Here is a 20639-nt window from a genome sequence, read left to right on the forward strand (position 1 = left end):
CTTTGGAAGCATTGATCTCTGTCGACCGCTAGAGTTTTCAAAGGATGTGAGGCCTCCGGTCGCCATGAGGCGGAGAACTAGGTCTTTCTCTATGGTCTCCACAGGGGATTCAGACATCCCTTTATCTTGGGAGATGCAAGACGAGCCTGCATTCAATTCACTGCAGGGATATCCGGCCTTACTTCGAGTCAGAGCCTCTCGGTGTCCATTCCACTTGAGACCGCAAACTCAGGGTCCCTCTCACATACCTGTAGCTGAGAGAAGCCTCCTCTTGAGGTGCTTGTGGAAAGTTGGTATTCCTCTTGACTCGAAGCCAGGGAATAAGCTCTCATCTCGAGTTGATTTGGGGTCCACAGAGCCCTTTCGTGTTGGTACAGTGACCTCAGGATCCCTCTAGACTTGAGACAGTGATCTTGGGTTTTCTCTGGAGTGCCATCAAGGAAATCAAGGCTCCTTTCACGTTTGATGTGGAACACGGATATTCTCTGCACGCAGTGCAGGGGAATCGGGCCTCATCTAGTGGCAAGGGGGATGTCTCATGGTTTTTCTCAAGTTGCGGCCGGAACCTGGGGTATATTCTCGAGTTACGACGGGGAGGGCCCTTCCAGACATGTGTTTGTTCAGCGACGTCAATACTCCTGCCTAGGTGCGAGGGACACCTCGGGATTCTCCTCGAGTCTTGGCATGGCAATTGGGACGCGTCTCCACGTGAGGCGGGAGACCCAGGGTCCCTTTCCTCGGGCCACAGGGATCCTGGGACTCCTATCTATTTTCAAGAGGCGCCAGGCATTGTCTCCTTTGGAAGCATTGATCTCCGCGGACCTCTCGATTTTTCAAAGGATGTGATGTCTCTGGTCGCGATGAGGCAGAGGACTAGGTCTTTCTCTGTCGTCTCCACAGGGGATTCAGACATTCCTTCGTCTTGGGAGATGCAAGACGAGCCTGCATTCAATTCACTGCAGGGATATCCGGCCTTAATTCGAGTCAGAGCATCTCGGTGTGCATTCGACTTGAGGCCACAAACTCAGGGTCCCTCTCACATACCTGTAGCTGAGAGAAGCCTCCTCTTGAGGTGCTTGTGGAAAGTTGGTATTCCTCTTGAGTCGAAGCCAGGGACTAAGCTCTCATCTCGAGTTGATTTGGGGTCCACGGAGCCCTTTCGTGTTGCTCCAGTGACCTCAGGATCCCTCTAGACTTGAGACAGTGATCTTGGGTTTTCTCTGTAGTGCCCTCAAGGAAATCAAGACTCCTTTCACGTTTGATGTGGAACACGGAATTGATCTGCACGCAGTGCAGGGGAATCGAGCCTCATCTCGCGTTGAGGGGGAAGTCTCATGGTTTTTCTCGAGTTGCGGCCGGAACCTGGGGTATATTCTCGAGTTACGACGGGGAGGGCCCTTCCAGGCACGTGTTTGTTCAGCGACGTCAGGACTCATGCCTAGGTGCGAGGGACACCTCGGGATTCTCCTAGATTCGTGGCATGGGAATTGGGACGCGTCTCCACGTGAGGCGAGAGACCCAGGGTCCCTTTCCACGTGCCACAGGGATCCTGGGACACCTATCCATTTTCAAGAGGAGTCAGGCATCGTCTCCTTCAGAAGCATTCATCTCCACGGACCTCTCGAGTTTTCAAAGGATGTGAGGCCTCCGGTCGCGATGAGGCGAATAACGAGGTCTTTCTCTGTGGTCTCCACTGGGTATTCAGACATCCCTTCGTCCTGGGAGATGCAAGACGAGCCTGCATTCAATTCACTGCAGGGATATCCGGCCTTACTAGGAGTCAGAGCATCTCGGTTTCCATTCAACTTGAGGCCACAAACTCAGGGTCCCTCTCACATACCTGTAGCTGAGAGAAGCTTCCTCTTGAGGTGCTTGTGGAAAGTTCGTATTCCTCTTGAGTCGAAGCCAGGGACTAAGCTCTCATCTCGTGTTGATTTGGGGTCCACGGAGCCCTCTGGTGTTGCTACAGTGACCTCAGGATCCCTCTAGACTTGAGACAGTGATCTTTGGTTTTCTCTGGAGGGCCATCAAGGAAATCAAGGCTCCTTTCATGTTTGATGTGGAACACGGAATTGTTCTGCACGCAGTGCAGGGGAATCAGACCTCATCTCGCGGCGAGGGGGAAGTCTCATGGTTTTTCTCGAGTTGCGGCCAGAACCTGGGGTGTATTCTCGAGTTACGAGTGGGAGGGCCCTTCCAGACACGTGTTTGTTCAGCGACGTCAGGACTCCTGCCTAGGTGCGAGGGACACCTCGGGATTCTCCTCGAGTCTTCGCATGGCAATTGGGACGCGTCTCCACGTGAGGCGGAGACCCAGGGTCCCTTTCCACGAGCCACATGGATCCTGGGACTCCTATCCATTTGCAAGAGGAGTCAGGCATCGTCTCCTTTGGAAGCATTGATCTGCGCGGACCTCTCGAGTTTTCAAAGGATATGAGGCCTCTGGTCGCGATGAGGCCGAGAACGAGGTCTTTCTCAGTGGTCTACACAGGGGATTCAGACATCCCTTCGTCTTGGCAGATGAAAGACGAGCCTGCATTCAATTCACTGCAGGGATATTCGGCCTTACTTCGAGTCACAGCATCTCGGTGTCCATTCCACTTGAGGCCACAATCTCAGTGTTCCACTCACATACCTGTAGCTGAGAGAAATCTCCTCTTGAGGTGCTTGTGGAAAGTTGGTATTCCTCCTGAGTCGAAGCCAGGGAATAAGCTCTCATCTCGAGTTGATTTGGGGTTCACGGAGCTCTTTCGTGTTGCCTCAGTGACCTCAGGATCCCTCTAGACTTGAGACAGTGATCTAGGGTTTTCTCTGGGGTGCCATCAAGGAAATCAAGGCTCCTTTCATGTTTGATGTGGAACACGGAATTGCTGTGCACGCAGTGCAGGGGAATCGGGCCTCATCTCGCAGCGCGGGGGAAGTTTCATGGTTTTTCTCGAGTTGCGGCCTGAACCGGGGGTATATTCTCGAGTTACGACAGGGAGGGCCCTTCCAGGCACGTGTTGGTTCAGCGACGTCAGGACTCCTGCCTAGGTGCGAGGGACACCTCGGGATTCTCCTCGAGTCTTGGCATGGCAATTGGCACGCGTCTCCACGTGAGGCGGGAGACCCAGGGTCCCTTTCCACGTGCCACCGGTATCCTGGGATTCCTATCCATTTTCAAGAGGAGTCAGGCATCGTCTCCTTTGGAAGCATTGATCTCCCGGGACCTCTCGAGTTTTCAAAGAATGTGAGGCCTCCAGTCGCGATGAGGCGGAGAACGAGGTCTTTCTCAGTGGTCTCCACAGGGGATTCAGACATCCCTTCGTCTTGGGAGATGCAAGACGAGCCTGCATTCAATTCACTGCAGGGATATCCGGCCTTACTTCGAATCAGAGAATCTCGGTGTCCATTCCACTTGAGGCCACAAATTCGGGGTCCCTTCCGACATACCTGTAGCTGAGAGAAGCCTCCTCTTCAGGTGCTTGTGGAAAGTTGGTATTCCTCTTGAGTCGAAGCCAGGGACTAAGCTCTCATCTCGAGTTGATTAGGGGTCCACAGAGCCCTTTCGTGTTGCTACAGTGACGTCTGGATCCCTCTAGACTTGAGACAGTGATCTTGGGTTTTCTCTGGAGTGCCATCAAGGAAATCAAGGCTCCTTTCACGTTTGATGTGTAACACGGAATTGCTCTGCATGCATTGCATGGGAATCGGGCCTCATCTCGCTGCGAGGGGGAAGTCTCATGGTTTTTCTCGAGTTGCGGCCGGAACCTGGGGTATATTCTCGAGTTACGACGGGGAGGGCCCTTCCAGGCACGTGTTTGTTCAGCGACGTCAGGACTCTTTCCTAGGTGCGAGGGACACCTCGGGATTCTCCTCGAGTCTTGGCATGGCAATTGGGACGCGTCTCCACGTGAGGCGAGAGACCCAGGGTCCCTTTCCACCTGCCACAGGGATCCTGGGACTCCTATCCATTTTCAAGAGGAGTCAGGCATCGTCTCCTTTGGAAGCATTGATCTCCGCGGACCTCTCGATTTTTCAAAGGATGTGATGTCTCTGGTCGCGATGAGGCAGAGGACTAGGTCTTTCTCTGTGGTCTCCACAGGGGAATCAGACATCCCTTTGTCTTGGGAAATGCAAGACAAGCCTGCTTTCAATTCTCTGCAGGGATATCCGGCCTTACTTCGAGTCAGAGCATCTCGGTGTCCATTCCACTTGAGGCAACAAACTCAGGGTCCCTCTCACATACCTGTAGCTGAGAGAAGCCTCCTCTTGAGGTGCTTGTGGAAAGTTGGTATTCCTCTTGAGTCGAAGCCAGGGACTGAGCTCTCATCTCGAGTTGATTTGGGGTCCACGGAGCCCTTTCGTGTTGCTCCAGTGACCTCAGGATCCCTCTAGACTTGAGACAGTGATCTTGGGTTTTCTCTGGAGTGCCATCAAGGAAATCAAGGCTCCTTTCACGTTTGATGTGGAACACGGAATTGCTCTCCACGCAGTGCAGGGGAATAGGGTCTCATCTCGCGGCGAGCGGGAAGTCTCATGGTTTTTCTTGAGTTGCGGCCAGAACCTGGGGTATATTCTCGAGTTACAACGGGGAGAGCCCTTCCAGACACGTGTTTGTTCAGTGACGTCAGGACTCCTGCCTAGGTGCGAGGGACACCTCCGGATTCTCCTCGAGTCTTGGCATGGCAATTGGGACGCGGCTCCACGTGAGGCGCGAGACCCAGTGTCCCTTTCCACGTGCCACAGGGATCCTGGGACTTCTATCCATTTGCAAGAGGAGTCAGACATCGTCTCCTTTGGAAGCATTGATCTGCGCGGACCTCTCGAGTTTTCAAAGGATGTGAGGCCTCCGGTCGCGTTGAGGCGGAGGACTAGGTCTTTCTCTGTGGTCTCCACAGGGGATTCAGTCATCCCTTCGTCTTGGGAGATGCAAGACGAGCCTGCATTCAATTCACTGCAGGGATATCCGGCCTTACTTCAAGTCAGAGCATCTCGGTGTCCGTTCCACTTGAGGCCACAAACTCAGGGTCCCTCTCACATACCTGTAGCTGAGAAAAGCCTCCTCTTGAGGTGCTTGTGGAAAGTTGGTATTCCTCTTGAGTCGAAGCCAGGGACTAAGCTCTCATCTCGAGTTGATTTGGGGTCCACGGAGCCCTTTCATGTTGCTCCAGTGACCTCAGGATCCCTCTAGACTTGAGACAGTGATCTTGGGTTTTCTCTGGAGTGCCATCAAGGAAATCAAGGCTCCTTTCACGTTTGATGGGGAACACGGAATTGCTCTGCACGCAGTGCAGGGGAATCGGGCCTCATCTCGCGGCGAGGGGGAAGTCTTGGTTTTTCTCGAGTTGCGGCCGGAACCTGGGGTATATTCTCGAGTTACGACGAGGAGGGCCCTTCCAGACACGTGTTTGTTCAGCGACGTCAGGACTCCTGCCTAGGTGCGAGGGCCACCTCGGGATTCTCCTCGAGTCTTGGCATGGCCATTGGGAGGCGTCTCCACGTGAGGCGGGAGACCCAGGGTCCCTTTCCACGTGCCACATGGATCCTGGGACTCCTATCCATTTTCCAGAGGAGTCAGGCATCGTCTCCTTTGGAAGCATTGATTTCCGCGGACCTCTCGAATTTTCAATTGATGTGAGGCCTCCGCTCGCGATGAGGCGGAGAACTCGGTCTTTCTCTGTCATCTCCACAGGGGATTCAGACATCCCTTCGTCTTGGGTGATGCAAGACGAGCCTGCATTCAATTCACTGCAGGGATATCCGGCCTTACTTCGAGTCAGAGCATCTCGGTGTCCATTCCACTTGAGGCCACAAACTCAGGGTCCCTCTCACATACCTGTAGCTTCAAGAAGCCTCCTCTTGAGGTGCTTGTGGAAAGTTGGTATTCCTCTTGAGTCGAAGCCAGGGACTAAGCTCTCATCTCGAGTTGATTTGGAGTCAACGGAGCCCTTTCGTGTTGCTCCAGTGACCTCAGGATCCCTCTAGACTTGAGACAGTGATCTTGGGTTTTCTCTGGAGTGCCATCAAGGAAATCAAGGCTCCTTTCACGTTTGATGTGGAACACGGAATTGCTCTGCACGCAGTGCAGGGGAATCGGGCCTCATCTCGCGGCGAGGGGGAAGTCTCATGGTTTTTCTCGAGTTGCGGCGCGAACCTGGGGTATATTCTCGAGTTACGACGCGGAGGGCCCTTCCAGACACGTGTTTGTTCAGCGACGTCAGGGCTCCTGCCTAGGTGCGAGGGACACCTCGGGATTCTCCTCGAGTCTTGGCATGGCAATTGGGACGCGTCTCCGCGTGAAGCGGGAGACCCAGCGTCCCTTTCCACGTACCACAGGGATCCTGGGACTACTATCCATTTTCAAGAGGAGTCAGGCGTCGTCTCTTTTGGAAGCAATGATCTCCGCGGACCTCTCGAGTTTTCAAAGGATGTGAGGCCTCCTGTCGCATTGAGGCGGAGGACTAGGCCTTTCTCTGTGGTCTCCACAGGGTATTCAGACGTTCCTTCGTTTTGGGAGATGTAGACGAGCCTGCATTCAATTCACTGCAGGGATATCCGGCCTTACTTCGAGTCAGATCATCTCGGTGTCCATTCCACTTGAGGCCACAAACTCAGGGTCCCTCTCACATACCTGTAGCTGAGAGAAGCCTCCTCCTGAGGTGCTTGTGGAAAGTTGGTATTCCTCCTGAGTCGAAGCCAGGGACTAAGCTCTCATCTCGAGTTTATTTGGGGTCCACGGAGCGCTTTCGTGTTGCTCCAGTGACCTGAGGATCCCTCTAGACTTGAGACAGTGATCTTGGGTTTTCTCTGGAGTGCCATCAAGGAAATCAAGGCTCCTTTCACGTTTGATGTGGAACACGGAATTGCTCTGCACGCAGTGCAGGGGAATCGGGCCTCATCTCGCGGCGAGCGGGAAGTCTCATGGTTTTTCTCGAGTTGCGGCCGGAACCTGGGGTATATTCTAGAGTTAACACGGGGAGGGCCCTTCCAGACACGTGTTTGTTCAGTGACGTCAGGACTCCTGCCTAAGTGCGAGGGACACCTCGGGATTCTCCTCGAGTCTTGGCATGGCAATTGGGACGCGTCTCCACGTGAGGCGGGAGACCCAGAGTCCCTTTCCACGTACAACAGGGATCCTGGGACTCCTATCCATTCTCAAGAGGAATCAGGGATCGTCTCCTTTGGAAGCATTGATCTCTGTCGACCGCTAGAGTTTTCAAAGGATGTGAGGCCTCCGGTCGCCATGAGGCGGAGAACTAGGTCTTTCTCTATGGTCTCCACAGGGGATTCAGACATCCCTTTCTCTTGGGAGATGCAAGACGAGCCTGCATTCAATTCACTGCAGGGATATCCGGCCTTACTTCGAGTCAGAGCCTCTCGGTGTCCATTCCACTTGAGACCGCAAACTCAGGGTCCCTCTCACATACCTGTAGCTGAGAGAAGCCTCCTCTTGAGGTGCTTGTGGAAAGTTGGTATTCCTCTTGACTCGAAGCCAGGGAATAAGCTCTCATCTCGAGTTGATTTGGGGTCCACAGAGCCCTTTCGTGTTGGTACAGTGACCTCAGGATCCCTCTAGACTTGAGACAGTGATCTTGGGTTTTCTCTGGAGTGCCATCAAGGAAATCAAGGCTCCTTTCACGTTTGATGTGGAACACGGATATTCTCTGCACGCAGTGCAGGGGAATCGGGCCTCATCTAGTGGCAAGGGGGATGTCTCATGGTTTTTCTCAAGTTGCGGCCGGAACCTGGGGTATATTCTCGAGTTACGACGGGGAGGGCCCTTCCAGACATGTGTTTGTTCAGCGACGTCAATACTCCTGCCTAGGTGCGAGGGACACCTCGGGATTCTCCTCGAGTCTTGGCATGGCAATTGGGACGCGTCTCCACGTGAGGCGGGAGACCCAGGGTCCCTTTCCTCGGGCCACAGGGATCCTGGGACTCCTATCTATTTTCAAGAGGCGCCAGGCATTGTCTCCTTTGGAAGCATTGATCTCCGCGGACCTCTCGATTTTTCAAAGGATGTGATGTCTCTGGTCGCGATGAGGCAGAGGACTAGGTCTTTCTCTGTCGTCTCCACAGGGGATTCAGACATTCCTTCGTCTTGGGAGATGCAAGACGAGCCTGCATTCAATTCACTGCAGGGATATCCGGCCTTAATTCGAGTCAGAGCATCTCGGTGTGCATTCGACTTGAGGCCACAAACTCAGGGTCCCTCTCACATACCTGTAGCTGAGAGAAGCCTCCTCTTGAGGTGCTTGTGGAAAGTTGGTATTCCTCTTGAGTCGAAGCCAGGGACTAAGCTCTCATCTCGAGTTGATTTGGGGTCCACGGAGCCCTTTCGTGTTGCTCCAGTGACCTCAGGATCCCTCTAGACTTGAGACAGTGATCTTGGGTTTTCTCTGTAGTGCCCTCAAGGAAATCAAGACTCCTTTCACGTTTGATGTGGAACACGGAATTGATCTGCACGCAGTGCAGGGGAATCGAGCCTCATCTCGCGTTGAGGGGGAAGTCTCATGGTTTTTCTCGAGTTGCGGCCGGAACCTGGGGTATATTCTCGAGTTACGACGGGGAGGGCCCTTCCAGGCACGTGTTTGTTCAGCGACGTCAGGACTCATGCCTAGGTGCGAGGGACACCTCGGGATTCTCCTAGATTCGTGGCATGGGAATTGGGACGCGTCTCCACGTGAGGCGAGAGACCCAGGGTCCCTTTCCACGTGCCACAGGGATCCTGGGACACCTATCCATTTTCAAGAGGAGTCAGGCATCGTCTCCTTCAGAAGCATTCATCTCCACGGACCTCTCGAGTTTTCAAAGGATGTGAGGCCTCCGGTCGCGATGAGGCGAATAACGAGGTCTTTCTCTGTGGTCTCCACTGGGTATTCAGACATCCCTTCGTCCTGGGAGATGCAAGACGAGCCTGCATTCAATTCACTGCAGGGATATCCGGCCTTACTAGGAGTCAGAGCATCTCGGTTTCCATTCAACTTGAGGCCACAAACTCAGGGTCCCTCTCACATACCTGTAGCTGAGAGAAGCTTCCTCTTGAGGTGCTTGTGGAAAGTTCGTATTCCTCTTGAGTCGAAGCCAGGGACTAAGCTCTCATCTCGTGTTGATTTGGGGTCCACGGAGCCCTCTGGTGTTGCTACAGTGACCTCAGGATCCCTCTAGACTTGAGACAGTGATCTTTGGTTTTCTCTGGAGGGCCATCAAGGAAATCAAGGCTCCTTTCATGTTTGATGTGGAACACGGAATTGTTCTGCACGCAGTGCAGGGGAATCAGACCTCATCTCGCGGCGAGGGGGAAGTCTCATGGTTTTTCTCGAGTTGCGGCCAGAACCTGGGGTGTATTCTCGAGTTACGAGTGGGAGGGCCCTTCCAGACACGTGTTTGTTCAGCGACGTCAGGACTCCTGCCTAGGTGTGAGGGACACCTCGGGATTCTCCTCGAGTCTTCGCATGGCAATTGGGACGCGTCTCCACGTGAGGCGGAGACCCAGGGTCCCTTTCCACGAGCCACATGGATCCTGGGACTCCTATCCATTTGCAAGAGGAGTCAGGCATCGTCTCCTTTGGAAGCATTGATCTGCGCGGACCTCTCGAGTTTTCAAAGGATATGAGGCCTCTGGTCGCGATGAGGCCGAGAACGAGGTCTTTCTCAGTGGTCTACACAGGGGATTCAGACATCCCTTCGTCTTGGCAGATGAAAGACGAGCCTGCATTCAATTCACTGCAGGGATATTCGGCCTTACTTCGAGTCACAGCATCTCGGTGTCCATTCCACTTGAGGCCACAATCTCAGTGTTCCACTCACATACCTGTAGCTGAGAGAAATCTCCTCTTGAGGTGCTTGTGGAAAGTTGGTATTCCTCCTGAGTCGAAGCCAGGGAATAAGCTCTCATCTCGAGTTGATTTGGGGTTCACGGAGCTCTTTCGTGTTGCCTCAGTGACCTCAGGATCCCTCTAGACTTGAGACAGTGATCTAGGGTTTTCTCCGGGGTGCCATCAAGGAAATCAAGGCTCCTTTCATGTTTGATGTGGAACACGGAATTGCTGTGCACGCAGTGCAGGGGAATCGGGCCTCATCTCGCAGCGCGGGGGAAGTTTCATGGTTTTTCTCGAGTTGCGGCCTGAACCGGGGGTATATTCTCGAGTTACGACAGGGAGGGCCCTTCCAGGCACGTGTTGGTTCAGCGACGTCAGGACTCCTGCCTAGGTGCGAGGGACACCTCGGGATTCTCCTCGAGTCTTGGCATGGCAATTGGCACGCGTCTCCACGTGAGGCGGGAGACCCAGGGTCCCTTTCCACGTGCCACCGGTATCCTGGGATTCCTATCCATTTTCAAGAGGAGTCAGGCATCGTCTCCTTTGGAAGCATTGATCTCCCGGGACCTCTCGAGTTTTCAAAGAATGTGAGGCCTCCAGTCGCGATGAGGCGGAGAACGAGGTCTTTCTCAGTGGTCTCCACAGGGGATTCAGACATCCCTTCGTCTTGGGAGATGCAAGACGAGCCTGCATTCAATTCACTGCAGGGATATCCGGCCTTACTTCGAATCAGAGAATCTCGGTGTCCATTCCACTTGAGGCCACAAATTCGGGGTCCCTTCCGACATACCTGTAGCTGAGAGAAGCCTCCTCTTCAGGTGCTTGTGGAAAGTTGGTATTCCTCTTGAGTCGAAGCCAGGGACTAAGCTCTCATCTCGAGTTGATTAGGGGTCCACAGAGCCATTTCGTGTTGCTACAGTGACGTCTGGATCCCTCTAGACTTGAGACAGTGATCTTGGGTTTTCTCTGGAGTGCCATCAAGGAAATCAAGGCTCCTTTCACGTTTGATGTGTAACACGGAATTGCTCTGCATGCATTGCATGGGAATCGGGCCTCATCTCGCTGCGAGGGGGAAGTCTCATGGTTTTTCTCGAGTTGCGGCCGGAACCTGGGGTATATTCTCGAGTTACGACGGGGAGGGCCCTTCCAGGCACGTGTTTGTTCAGCGACGTCAGGACTCTTTCCTAGGTGCGAGGGACACCTCGGGATTCTCCTCGAGTCTTGGCATGGCAATTGGGACGCGTCTCCACGTGAGGCGAGAGACCCAGGGTCCCTTTCCACCTGCCACAGGGATCCTGGGACTCCTATCCATTTTCAAGAGGAGTCAGGCATCGTCTCCTTTGGAAGCATTGATCTCTGCGGACCTCTCGAATTTTCAAAGGATGTGAGGCCTCCGTTCGCGATGAGCCGGAGAACGAGGTCTTTCCCTGTGGTCTCCACAGGGGATTCAGACATCCCTTCGTCTTGGGAGATAAAAGACGAGCCTGCATTCATTTCACTGCAGGGATATCCGGCCTTACATCGAGTCGGAGCATTTCGCTGTCCATTCCACTTGAGGCCACAACTCAGGGTCCCTCTCACATACCTGTAGCAGAGAGAAGCCTCCTCTTCAGGTGCTGGTGGAAAATTGGTATTCCTCTTGAGTCGAAGCCAGGGACGAAGCTCTCATTTCGAGTTGATTTGGGGTCCACGGACCCCTTTCGTGTTGCTGCAGTGATCTCAGGATCCCTCTAGACTTGAGACAGAGATCTTGGGTTTTCTCCGGAGTGCCATCAAGGAAATCAAGGGTCCTTACACGTTTGATGTGGAACACGGAATTGTTCTGCACACAGTGCAGGGGAATCGGGCCTCATCTTGCGGCCAGGGGAAATCTCATGGTTTTTCTGGAGTTGCGGCCGGAACCTGGGGTATATTCTCGAGTTACGACGGGGAAGGCCCTTCCAGACACGTGTTTGTTCAGCGACGTCAGGACTCCTGCGTAGGTGCGAAGGACACCTCTGGATTCTCCTCGAGTCTTGTCATGGCAATTGGGACGCGTCTCCAGGTGAGGCGGGAGACCCAGGGTCCCTTTCCACGTGCCACAGGGATCCTGGGACTCCTATCCATTTTCAAGAGGAGTCAGGCATCGTCTCCTTTGGAAGCATTGATCTCCGCGGACCTCTCGAGTTTTCAAATGATGGGAGGCCTCCGGTCGCGATGAGGTGGAGAACTAGGTCTATCTCTGTGGTCTCCACAGGTCATTCAGACACCCCTTCGTCTTGGGAGATGCAAGACGAGCCTTCATTCAATTCACTGCAGGGATATCCGGCCTTACTTGGAGTCAGAGCATCTCGGTGTCCATTCCACTTGAGGCCACAAACTCAGGGTCCCTCTCACATACCTGTGGCTGAGAGAAGCCTCCTCTTCAGGTGCTTGTGGAAAGTTGGTATTCCTCTTGAGTCGAAGCCAGGGACTGAGCTCTCATCTCGAGTTGATTTGGGGTCCACGGAGCCCTTTCGTGTTGCTACAGTGACCTCAGGATCCCTCTAGTCTTGAGACAGTGATCTTGGGTTTTCTCTGGAGTGCCATCAAGGAAATCAAGGCTCCTTTCACGTTTGATGTGGAACATGGAATTGCTCTGCACGCAGTGCAGGGGAATCGGGCCTCATCTCGCGGCGAGGGGGAAGTCTCATGGTTTTTCTCGAGTTGCGGCCGGAACCTGGGGTATATTCTCGAGTTACGACGGGGAGGGCCCTTCCAGACAGCTGTTTGTTCAGCGACGTCAGGACTCCTGCCTAGGTGTGAGGGACACCTTGGAATTCTCCTCGAGTCTTTGCATGGCAATTGAGACGCGTCTCCACGGGAGGCGGGAGACCCAGGGTCCCTTTCCACGTGCCTCAGGGATCCTGGGACTCCTATCCATTTGCAAGAGGAGTCAGGCATCGTCTCCTTGGGAAGCATTGATCTCCGCGGACCTGTCAAGTTTTCAAAGGATGTGAGGCGTCCGGTCCCGATGAGGCGGAGAACGAGGTCTTTCTCTGTGGTCTCCACAAGGGATTCAGACATCCCTTCGTCTTGGGAGATGCAAGACGAGCCTGCATTCAGTTCACTGCAGGGATATCCGGCCTTACATCGAGTCAGAGCATCTCGGTGTCCATTCCACTTGAGGCCACAAACTCAGGGTCCCTCTCACATACCTGTAGCTGATAGAAGCCTCCTCTTGAGGTACTTGTGGAAAGTTGGTATTCCTCTTGAGTCGAAGCCAGGGACTGAGCTCTCATCTCGAGTTGATTTGGGGTCCACAGAACCCTTTCGTGTTGCTCCAGTGACGTCAGGATCCCTCTAGTCTTGAGACAGTGATCTTGGGTTTTCTCTGGAGTGCCATCAAGGAAATCAAGGCTCCTTTCACGTTTGATGTGGAACACGGAATTGCTCTGCACGCAGTGCAGGGGAATCGGCCCTCATCTCGCGGCGAGGGGGAAGTCTCATGGTTTTTCTCGAGTTGCGGCCGGAACCTGGGGTATATTCTCGAGTTACGACGGGGAGGGCCCTTCCAGACACGTGTTTGTTCAGCGACGTCAGGACTCCTGCCTAGGTGCGAGGGACACCTCGGGATTCTCCTCGAGTCTTGGCATGGCAATTGGGACGCGTCTCCCCGTGAGGCGGGAGACCCAGGGTCCCTTTCCACGTGCCACAGGGATCCTGGGATTCCTATCCATTTTCAAGAGGAGTCAGGCATCGTCTCCTTTGGAAGCATTGATCTCCGCGGACCTCTCGAGTTTTCAAAGCATGTGAGGCCTCCGGTCGCGATGAGGCGGAGAACGAGGTCTTTCTCTGTGGTCTCCACAGGGGATTCAGACATCCCTTCGTCTTAGGAGATGCAAGACGAGCCTGCATTCAATTCACTGCAGGGATATCTGGCCTTACTTTGAGTCAGAGCATCTCGGTGTCCATTCCACTTGAGGACACAATCTCAGGGTACCTCTCACATACCTGCAGCTGAGAGAAGCCTCCTCTTGAGGGGCTTGTGGAAAGTTGGTATTCCTCTTGAGTCGAAGCCAGGGACGAAGCTCTCATCTCGAGTTGATTTGGGGTCCACGGAGCCCTTTCCTGTTGCTGCAGTGATCTCAGGATCCCTCTAGACTTGAGACAGAGATCTTGGGTTTTCTCTGGAGTGCCATCAAGGAAATCAAGGTTCCTTACACGTTTGATGTGGAACACGGAATTGCTCTGCACGCAGTGCAGGGGAATCAGGCCTCATCTCGCGACGAGGGGAAAGTCTCATGTTTTTCTCGTGTTGCAGACGGAATCTGGGGTATATTCTCGAGTTACGACCTGGAGGGCCCTTCCAGACACGTGTTTGTTCAGCGACATCAGGACTCCTGTCTAGGTGCGAGGGACACCTCCGGATTCTCCTCGAGTCTTGGCATGGCAGTTGGGACGCGTCCTCACGTGAGTCGGGAGACCCAGGGTCCCTTTCCACGTGCCACAGGGATCCTGGGACTCCTATCCATTTTCAAGAGTAGTCAGGCATCGTCTCCTTTGGAAGCATTGATCTCCGCGGACCTCTCGAGTTTTCAAAGGATGTGAGGCCTGCGGTCGCGATGAGGCGGAGAACGAGGACTTTCTCCGTGGTCTCCACAGGGGATTCAGACATCCCTTCATCTTGGGAGATGCAAGACGAGCCTGCATTCAATTCACAGCAGGGATATCCGACCTTACTTCGAGTCGGAGCATCTCGCTGTCCATTCCACTTGAGGAGACAAACTCAGGGTCCCTCTCACATACCTGTAGCTGAGAGAAGCCTCCTCTTGAGGTGCTTGTGGAAAGTTGGTATTCCTCTTGAGTCGAAGCCAGGGACTAAGCTCTAATCTCGAGTTGATTTGGGGTCCACAGAGCGCTTTCGTGTTGCTACAGTGACCTCAGGATCCCTCTAGACTTGAGACAGTGATCTTGTGTTTTCACTGGAGTGCCATCAAGGAAATCAAGGCTTCGTTCACTTTTGATGTGGAACACGGAATTGCTCTGCACGCAGTGCAGGGGAATCGGGCTTCATCTCGCGGCGATGGGGAAGTCTCAAGGTTTTTCTCGAGTTGCGACCGGAACCTGGGGTATATTCTCTAGTTACGACGGGGAGGGCCCTTCCAGGCACGTGGTTGTTCAGCGACGTCAGGACTCCTGCCTAGGTGTGAGGGACACCTCGGGATTCTCCTCGAGTCTTGGCATGGCAATTGGGACGCGTCTCCACGTCAGGCGGGAGACCAAGGGTCCCATTCCACGTGCCACAGGAATCCTGGGACTCCTATCCATTTTCAAGAGGAATCAGGCATCTTCTCCTTTGGAAGCATTGATCTCCACGGACCTCTCGAGTTTTCAAAGGATGTGAGGCCTCCGGTCGCGATGAGGCGGAGATCTAGGTCTTTCTCTGTGGTCTCCACAGAGGATTCAGACATCCCTTCATCTTGGGAGATGCAAGACGAGCCTGCATTCAATTCACTGCAGGGATATCCGGCCTTACTTCGAGTCAGAGCATCTCGGTGTCCATTCCACTTGAGGCCACAAACTCAGGGTCCCTCTCACATACCTGTAGCTGAGAGAAGCCTCCTCTTGAGGTGCTTGTGGAAAGTTCGTATTCCTCTTGAGTCGAAGCCAGGGACTAAGCTCTCATCTCGAGTTGATTTGGGGTCCATGGAGCCCTTTCGTGTTGCTACAGTGACCTCAGGATCCCTCTAGACTTGAGACAGTGATCTTGGGTTTTCTCTGGAGTGCCATCAGGGAAATCAAGGCTCCTTTCATGTTTGATGTGGAACACGGAATTGCTCTGCAAGCAGTGCAGGGGAATCGGGCCTCATCTCGCGGCGAGGGGGAAGTCTCATGGTTTTTCTCGAGTTGCGGCCGGAACCTGGGGTATATTCTCGAGTTACGACGGGGAGGGCCCTTCCAGACACGTGTTTGTTCAGCGAAGTCAGGACTCCTGCCTAGGTGTGAGGGAAACCTCGGGATTCTCCTCGAGTCTTGGCATGGCAATTGGGACGCGTCTCCACGTGAGGCGGGAGACCCAGTGTCCCTTTCCACGTGCCACAGGGCTCCTGGGACTACTATCCATTTTCAAGAGGAATCAGGCATCGTCACCTTTGTAAGCATTGTTCTCCGCGGACCTCTCGAGTTTTCAAAGGATGTGAGGCCTCCGGTCGCGATGTGGCGGAAACTAGTTCTTTCTCTGTGGTCTCCACAGGGGATTGAGACACCCCTTCGTCTTGGGAGATGCAAGACGAGCCTGCATTCAATTCACTGCAGGGATATCCGGCCTTACTTCGAGTCAGAGTATCTCGCTGTCCATTCCACTTGAGGCCACAAACTCAGGGTCCCTCTCATATACCTGTAGCTGAGAGAAGCCTCCTCTTGAGGTGCTTGTGGAAAGTTGGTATTCCTCTTGAGTCGAAGCCAGGGACTAAGCTCTCATATCGAGTTGATTTGGGCTCCACGGAGCCCTTTCGTGTTGCTACAGTGACCTCAGGATCCCTCTAGACTTGAGAAAGTAACCTTCGGTTTTCTCTGGAGTGCCATCATGGAAATCAAGGCTCCGTTCATTATAGATGTGGAACACGGAATTGCTCTGCATGCAGTGCAGGGGAATCGGGCTTCATCTCGCGGCGAGGGGGATGTCTCATGGTTTTTCTCGAGTTGCGGCCGCAACCTGGGGTATATTCTCGAGTTACGACCTGGAGGGCCCTTCCAGGCACCTGTTTGTTCAGCGACATCAGGACTCCTGTCTAGGTGCGAGGGACACCTCCGGATTCTCCTCGAGTCTTGGCATGGCAATTGGGACGCGTCCTCACGTGAGTCGGGAGACCCAGGGTCCCTTTCCACGTGGCACAGGGATCCTGGGACTCCTATCCATTTTCAAGAGGAGTCAGGCATCATCTCCTTTGGAAGCATTGATCTCCGCGGACCTCTCGAGTTTTCAAAGGATGTGAGGCCTCCGGTCGCGATGAGGCGGAGAACTAGGTCGTTCTCAGTGGTCTCCACAGGGCCTTCAGACATCCCTTCGTCTTGGGAGATAAAAGACGAGCCTTCATTCAATTCACTGCAGGGATATCCGGCCTTACTTGGAGTCAGAGCATCTCGGTGTCCATTCCACTTGAGGCCACAAACTCAGGGTCCCTCTCACATACCTGTGGCTGAGAGAAGCCTCCTCTTCAGGTGCTTGTGGAAAGTTGGTATTCCTCTTGAGTCGAAGCCAGGGACTGAGCTCTCATCTCGAGTTGATTTGGGGTCCACGGAGCCCTTTCGTGTTGCTACAGTGACCTCAGGATCCCTCTAGTCTTGAGACAGTGATCTTGGGTTTTCTCTGGAGTGCCATCAAGGAAATCAACGCTCCTTTCACGTTTGATGTGGAACATGGAATTGCTCTGCACGCAGTGCAGGGGAATCGGGCCTCATCTCGCGGCGAGGGGGAAGACTCATGGTTTTTCTCGAGTTGCGGCCGGAACCTGGGGTATATTCTCGAGTTACGACGGGGAGGGCCCTTCCAGACAGCTGTTTGTTCAGCGACGTCAGGACTCCTGCCTAGGTGTGAGGGACACCTTGGAATTCTCCTCGAGTCTTGGCATGGCAATTGAGACGCGTCTCCACGGGAGGCGGGAGACCCAGGGTCCCTTTCCACGTGCCTCAGGGATCCTGGGACTCCTATCCATTTTCAAGAGGAGTCAGGCCTCCTCTCCTTGGGAAGCATTGATCTCCGCGGACCTGTCAAGTTTTCAAAGGATGTGAGGCGTCCGGTCCCGATGAGGCGGAGAACGAGGTCTTTCTCTGTGGTCTCCACAAGGGATTCAGACATCCCTTCGTCTTGGGAGATGCAAGACGAGCCTGCATTCAATTCACTGCAGGGATATCCGGCCTTACATCGAGTCAGAGCATCTCGGTGTCCATTCCACGTGAGGCCACAAACTCAGGGTCCCTCTCACATACCTGTAGCTGATAGAAGCCTCCTCTTGAGGTGCTTGTGGAAAGTTGGTATTCCACTTGAGTCGAAGCCAGGGACTGAGCTCTCATCTCGAGTTGATTTGGGGTCCACGGAACCCTTTCGTGTTGCTACAGTGACCTCAGGATCCCTCTAGTCTTGAGACAGTGACTTTGGGTTTTCTCTGGAGTGCCATCAAGGAAATCAAGGCTCCTTTCACGTTTGATGTGGAACACGGAATTGCTCTGCAAGCAGTGCGGGGGAATCGGCCCTCATCTCGCGGCGAGGGGGAAGTCTCATGGTTTTTCTCGAGTTGCGGCCGGAACCTGGGGTATATTCTCGAGTTACGACGGGGAGGGCCCTTCCAGACACGTGTTTGTTCAGCGACGTCAGGACTCCTGCCTAGGTGCGAGGGACACCTCGGGATTCTCCTCGAGTCTTGGCATGGCAATTGGGACGCGTCTCCCCTTGAGGCGGGAGACCCAGGGTCCCTTTCCACGTGCCACAGGGATCCTGGGATTCCTATCCATTTTCAAGAGGAGTCAGGCATCGTCTCCTTTGGAAGCATTGATCTCCGCGGACCTCTCGAGTTTTCAAAGCATGTGAGGCCTCCGGTCGCGATGAGGCGGAGAACGAGGTCTTTCTCTGTGGTCTCCACAGGGGATTCAGACATCCCTTCGTCTTGGGAGATGCAAGACGAGCCTGCATTCAATTCACTGCAGGGATATCTGGCCTTACTTTGAGTCAGAGCATCTCGGTGTCCATTCCACTTGAGGACACAATCTCAGGGTACCTCTCACATACCTGCAGCTGAGAGAAGCCTCCTCTTGAGGGGCTTGTGGAAAGTTGGTATTCCTCTTGAGTCGAAGCCAGGGACGAAGCTCTCATCTCGAGTTGATTTGGGGTCCACGGAGCCCTTTCCTGTTGCTGCAGTGACCTCAGGATCCCTCTAGACTTGAGACAGTGATCTTGAGTTTTCTCTGGAGTGCCCTCAAGGAAATCAAGGCTCCTTTCACGTTTGATGTGGAACACGGTATTGCTCTGCACGCAGTGCAGGGGAATCAGGCCTCATCTCGCGACGAGGGGAAAGTCTCATGTTTTTTTCGTGTTGTAGACGGAATCTGGGGTATATTCTCGAGTTACGACCTGGAGGGCCCTTCCAGACACGTGTTTGTTCAGCGACATCAGGACTCCTGTCTAGGTGCGAGGGACACCTCCGGATTCTCCTCGAGTCTTGGCATGGCAATTGGGACGCGTCCTCACGTGAGTCGGGAGACCCAGGGTACCTTTCCACGTGCCACAGGGATCCTGGGACTCCTATCCATTTTCAAGAGTAGTCAGGCATCGTCTCCTTTGGAAGCATTGATCTCCGCGGACCTCTCGAGTTTTCAAAGGATGTGAGGCCTGCGGTCGCGATGAGGCGGAGAACGAGGTCTTTCTCCGTGGTCTCCACAGGGGATTCAGACATCCCTTCATCTTGGGAGATGCAAGACGAGCCTGCATTCAATTCACAGCAGGGATATCCGACCTTACTTTGAGTCGGAGCATCTCGCTGTCCATTCCACTTGAGGAGACAAACTCAGGTCCCTCTCACATACCAGTAGCTGAGAGAAGCCTCCTCTTGAGGTGCTTGTGGAAAGTTGGTATTCCTCTTGAGTCGAAGCCAGGGACTAAGCTCTAATCTCGAGTTGATTTGGGGTCCACAGAGCGCTTTCGTGTTGCTACAGTGACCTCAGGATCCCTCTAGACTTGAGACAGTGATCTTGTGTTTTCACTGGAGTGCCATCAAGGAAATCAAGGCATCGTTCACTGTTGATGTGGAACACGGAATTGCTCTGCACGCAGTGCAGGGGAATCGGGCTTCATCTCGCGGCGATGGGGAAGTCTCAAGGTTTTTCTCGAGTTGCGACAGGAAACTGGGGTATATTCTCTAGTTACGACGGGGAGGGCGCTTCCAGGCACCTGGTTGTTCAGCGACGTCAGGACTCCTGCCTAGGTGTGAGGGACACCTCGGGATTCTCCTCGAGTCTTGGCATGGCAATTGGGACCCGTCTCCACGTGAGGCGGGAGACCAAAGGTCCCATTCCTCGTGCCACAGGGATCCTGGGACTCCTATCCCTTTCAAGAGGAGTCAGGCATCGTCTCCTTTGGAAGCATTGATCTCCGCGGACCTCTCGAGTTTTCAAAGGATGTGAGGCCTCCAGTCGCGATGAGGCGGAGAACTACGTCTTTCTCTGTGGTCTCCACAGGGGATTCGGACATCCCTTCTTCTTGGGAGATGCAAGACGAGCCTGCATTCAATTCACTGCAGGGATATCCGGCCTTACTTCGAGTCAGAGCATCTGGGTGTCCATTCCACTTGAGGCCACAAACTCAGGGTCCCTCTCACATACATGTAGCTGAGAGAAGCCTCCTCTTGAGCTGCTTGTGGAAAGTTGGTATTCCTCTTGAGTCGAAGCCAGGGACTAAGCTCTCATCTCGAGTTGATTTGGGGTCCACGGAGCCCTTTGGTGTAGCTACAGTGACCTCAGGATCCCTCTAGACTTGAGACAGTGATTTTGGTTTTCTCTGGAGTGCCATCAAGGAAATCAAGGCTCCTTTCATGTTTGATGTGGAACACGGAATTGCTCTGCACGCAGTGCAGGGGAATCGGACCTCATCTCGTGGGGGGGGGGGAAGTCTCATGGTTTCTTTCGAGTTGCGGCCGGAATCTGGGGTATATTCTCGAGTTACGACCTGGAGGGCACTTCCAGACACGTGTTTGTTCTGCGATGTCAGGACTCCTGCCTAGGTGCGAGGGACACCTTGGGATTCTCCTCGAGTCTTGGCATGGCAATTGGGACGCGTCTCCACGTGAGGCGGGAGACCCAGGGTCCCTTTCCACATGCCACAGG

The sequence above is a fragment of the Dama dama genome, chromosome 23, assembly GCF_033118175.1.
Source record: "Dama dama isolate Ldn47 chromosome 23, ASM3311817v1, whole genome shotgun sequence".
Classification (NCBI taxonomy): domain Eukaryota; kingdom Metazoa; phylum Chordata; class Mammalia; order Artiodactyla; family Cervidae; genus Dama; species Dama dama.